We start from the raw sequence: 5,359 nt of genomic DNA, 5'->3' as shown, positions 1-5,359 counted from the left end.
AATAAAGAGAGTCTCTTTACTAATTCGTTGGCTACAAGTCGTATCGTCCCTGAATTGGTAGAGGGGAAAAATTCTGAAGTTTGTAATTTTATTATTGGCGCAAATGTCGATTTGTTGGCTGAATGCTATTTTTCTGTTTTTGGGAATTTTGATTTGAGATCTGTGCAGAGCCATCCTTTAATGTACATTATCTTTTGTTTGGCCTATGTATTGCTCTTGACACCCAGAGCAGGTTATTGCGTATATCGGGTTCTCCGAAGCACATGTGAAGCTGTATTTCCCTGTGAAACGTTGTCCCTGTTTGAAGGAGAACTCTGATCCCTCAATTAAATTGGTGCATATCCCACAGTTGGGTCTTCCACATTTTTTAACTGACGGTTTCTGTGTCGTTGTTGAGCGTATTCGGGCTTGTGTTAGGAAACTTTTCATAGATTTGGGTTGTCTCTTGCTTTTTATGATGGTATGTGTTTGGAGGATTAAGTTCATTATGTGGTCCTTTTTTAGTAGGGGAATGTTTTGAAGGATGGTGTCGAAGGTTTCATTGTTAAGAGGATTGTGTGTGGAGATGTATGGTAGGGCCTTTGGTTGCAAATCCTTCTTTAATTTGGGATGTCTGGGTTCGTGGATGTTGAGTTGCAGGGCACGTTGAAAGCATATATCAATTAGTGAAGATGGGTAGTTCCTGGTGATGAGTGTATCCTTTATGACTTTTGGTTAGTAGTTTATTGCCTTAACCAATTCTCCCTGGCTTGATAGAGATAGAGATAGATAGATAGATAGATAGAGAGAGAGAGAGAGAGAGAGAGAGAGAGAGGAAGAGAGAGAGACTGAGAGAGAGAGAAAGAGAGAGAGAGAGAGACGGAGAAAGAGGATGGGGAGAGAGAGGAGAGAGAAGAGAGAGAGAGAGAGAGAGCGAGAGAGAGAGAGAGAGAGAGAGATTTTTTCTGTCGCTGTCACAGATTTTAAAATTTTGAAATAAAGCGAAAAATTTCAAATTTGGTATATTGAATCATTTTTAAATGATGAATCCGGGCTCTATCCGTAAACAGGATTTTTTTTTACATGACAGCTGTGATAAAATGAAAGTAAACATTAGAAGAGGTCTTAATATGAAACTTATGCATGAGAGTTAATACATACAGAAAGAGAGTGTGTGTTAAAGAGTATGGTAAATATATATAGAGAGATAGTTTGATGATAATAGATAGGGAGTGGGTGAGTTGTCGATCTAAAACCCGAGTTATTTCTCATAGGAAATTATATATTTGTTATTATTATTATTATTATTATTATTATTATTATTATTATTATTATTATTATTATTATTATTATTGTTGTTGTTGTTGTTGTTGTTGTTGTTGTTATTATTATTATTATTATTATTATTATTTACGAACGAACGACATTGTCTGTGGGACGCAAAATTCGAAAATCAAATTCGTTTTTCTTCGGGATTCACCGTTTCAGAGCAATTTTGGGCAAAACACACATACATTCGCATTTGTATTATAGATATATATAAAAGTAGAATAATGTATAGGAATTGCGTCAAGTGATTTCATTAGGAAGTCTTGTGGGATAGAAGTCATAACTTCTTGTATTCTCCCTTCAAATTCTTTTAAAGTCTTTGGTCTGGTAAAGTATACTTGTCCCTTTAACCAATCCCAAAGAAAGAAATCAAAGGCTTTTAAGTCGGGACTGCTGGCTGATGACTCAGGTAGACCATGGTAACCCACCCATCTCCCGGGGAAGTGGGCATTCAGCCATTCACGAACAAAAGCAAAATGTGGAGGGACGCCATCTTGCATGAAAATCAAATCTTCAGTATTCTCCCAGGCACTGATAACTGGTCAGATCTCATCGTGCAGCATAGTGAGATACCATAGAGAGTTACTTTTCAATCACCCTGTATGTATGTGTGTGTGTGTGTGTGTACGTGTGTGTATGTATGTATATATGTATATATATATATATATATATATATATATAAACTTACTTGGGAATAGATGCGTGGCGTTCAATCAAGTAATAATATAAATAATATACATACGCACACTTTCTCTAATTATGATTGATTGAAAAATGCCTATCAATAAGTGATAAGAAATATCTACCTATATTAAAGGACACTTCGGGGGAGTAAGGTGGTGTGAACCAGATAATTTTCCCATTCCTATTTTTCCTCATCTTTGTTACTGGACTAATAGCAGGTGTATAGGTTATTTCCTCGTTAAAACTACTATCTTTTAGGGCTTTATTATATATTGGAGCAACACTATTAAAAATGTTTATATTGGAGGGGCTAGAAATTATCTTGCTAATGTTTTTAACTAAATTCTTAAATACTATGGAGGGATAACAGGAACCTACATTAATATAGCTAAGTCTATCGTTGGGCTTTCTATAGGGTTTGTAAATATTCTTATTTAAATCTAAAGATATGTCTAGGAAATTGACAACCGTCTGGTTGGTATCCATTGTTATGCTAAGATCGAATGTTTTCATCATTTGGATAATGTCCTTCCTGTGTATGTGCGTGTATGCATAGACATATATATGTATATTTGTGTGTTTGTATGTATATGTACACGCGTATGTGAGTATATATATAGATATATATACATACAAGTGTGTGTGTGTGTGTGCGTGCGTGTATATGTATGTGTATACATATACATATGCGGATTTTATGAACGCAGTTTTACTTTCCCTATGCCTATTGGAGTAATTTCCGTATTTTTTTCATAGCGTTTTTGTTTGTCTTAATGGCTAAGGAAATGCTGGAGCAGACTTCAGCTCCGGCATCCGAAACTCTGAGTTTTATTATGATAACCAACTAATTGTCACATATTATATTCATAGATAAATTCCTCTATTTTACATAATATCGAGGTCTCATTCATTCTTTTGTTGTCATATTATTATTAATATATATATATGTAATGGGGAAGGCCGGTTTATGGGATTACTTTAGGTCACCCGTCCATAAAGGGCTTAGCTTTATGGCGTACAGTCAGATCCCAAAAACCTGTTGGTCCAAGACCTTGGACCAACAGGTTTTTGGGATCTGACTGTACGCCATAAAGCTAAGCCCTTTATGGACGGGTGACCTAAAGTAATCCCATAAACCGGCCTTCCTCATTTTTAGTATATACTGCTCTACATCGAGTGTGCTTCTTTCGGGTTTATGTTTTTTTTACAAACGATATATATATATATATATATATATTAATAATTTAGAGAAGAACCACCATGGTGCAACTCACCCGATTAATAAGCATCATAAATTAGCTAATACAAGGACAGATCATTCATTTAAAGATAAAAATTATAAACCTAATAATAGAAATAACAACGAAAAAACCTGGTTAATAATCCCGTACTGGGTCCAGGTTAAAACAAATATTATTAAAGAAATTCTAAATATAATCTAAACATTCATTAAAGACAATAAAAATATGAAGACATTTTCTCTAGTAAGAACTTAGGGGTTGGTTACTCCACTACTAATAATGTTAGTAACATCATCTCATCCTTTCACAAGTTTAAATTGAACAAGTTCTACAATAATAAATTAAGCCACACCCCCAATAAAAATAATAGTAATAATATAGACCAGCACATAACTAACTGCACATGCAGAGATAAAACTAAATGCAAATTTAACAATAACTGTAATCTAGAGAATGTGGCATATCAACGTGTAGTTACTCCTAATGATTATAATAACAAGAATAAATATAGTCTAAACACGATTTACATCGATTCAACCTCTAATAAAATCAAATCTCGAGTGGCTCAACATATGCACTCTTTTAAGAATAGCAACTTAATTAATTCCACTGGCCTTAGCAAATACATATGGGACCTTAAATCGAAAGGAATTAAATACAATTTAAAATGGGAAATAGCTTGTAAGGCTAAATCTTACCGAATAGGCAGTAAATTCTGCTCTTTATGCACTAACGAGTTTAAGGAGATACTACTCACTAATAATAAAAAATTAATAAACTCCCAATATAAACGCAAAATCAAATGTAGACATAAACTTAACTTTTTATATAAGTTGAGATAATGTTCACACAACTCTATTGTAAATATTTGCTTAGTAATGACTTCGCATTAGGGTTAAAATTCAGGTAGTTAGTCGCGATAGCTTTGTGATTAAAACTCAGCTGTTTAAAGAGATATATATATAAACCTTATTTTATTATACTTGCTATTGCGATGGCTCCTTAGCAGTGATTAGTCTTGTTAGTATGTAGGTTTTGTTTAATATATGGTTCTGAGTAAAAATTAACTATCTACTTAGAGACGTATAATAAGTTCACCGTAATACTACCTTCCTTCATATTTTGTTATTGTATATTCTCACGAATCCTTAAATACATTTACATTTTAGCTCCTATCACTTAATTTACCAATTTGTCTTCTACTCAATAACATAACAGCATAATATTGTTTGGTTCCATGTCTATGCACTTACCTTATCATTTTTTCTTTTTGGTTTTTCTTCCCTCTTCTCCTTCAACGCCATATTGTCACGTGTCTTATATATTTTAATTCTACACGTTAATCTTAATATTTGTGGTCACGTATAAACGCCATTTAATCACATGATACACCTCATATATATTTCTTTGCCTCATGGGTAATACCACAGTCAACAAAAAATCTTCGTTAAGTGATATTATTTTTCCTAATACTCTTGAACGTCTTTTTCCATTTAATAGTTAATTACACTTTCTTTATATATGTTTTCTTTTTCCTTATCTACAGATATTATTTCTCCAATAGCTGTTTTATGCCTTCAACTTGACAGATATTTATTGTTATTTGATTTTTATTATTTTAAAATCTTGACACTTTCTTTTGTACTAAATTTTGCTTAAACGTACAGATTTTTTAACTTTTCTTATTTATCGCATTTTTAATTATTAGGATACGCTTTTTGAAGTTACTTGACCTGAAGAGTGTCCTAATTATGAGTGGTATTTATCTTGATCGATCCATTGTAGATTGACCAGATATTTTCCACTTTTATGTGGCCACGAAACGCGCGTAGTCCTTCATTCACTTTCGTTTTTATAAACTTATTAAACTAATTTAAATTTTTAGTCCAATATTTCATAGATTCTATGTATTACAAATTTTCTCTTGGATTTTTTAGATTTTTAAACTAGCATTCTGTATAGTACGCTTTTCTTGATGGTGTCTGATCTCCTTCATCGTGTGAGTTGCACCATGGTGGCTCTTCTTTAAATTATTAAGATATTTTTCATTATACAACTCAATTTGATATTATTAAATTGTATTTCCTTGTAAGTTCGGATTTAGTAATTCCCTAACATTATAATAT

General features: G+C 32.8%; 1 long non-coding RNA gene across 4 annotated transcripts in view; it reads right to left on the bottom strand.

The window, feature by feature from the left end:
- LOC106877281 (uncharacterized) overlaps nt 1-5,359 on the bottom strand; it is a 107,476-nt gene that overhangs the window by 16,649 nt on the left and 85,468 nt on the right. The window lies entirely within an intron of this gene.

Source organism: Octopus bimaculoides, chromosome 9, assembly GCF_001194135.2.
Source record: "Octopus bimaculoides isolate UCB-OBI-ISO-001 chromosome 9, ASM119413v2, whole genome shotgun sequence".
Lineage (NCBI taxonomy): Eukaryota > Metazoa > Mollusca > Cephalopoda > Octopoda > Octopodidae > Octopus > Octopus bimaculoides.
This window is presented reverse-complemented; position numbering and strand designations above follow the sequence as displayed.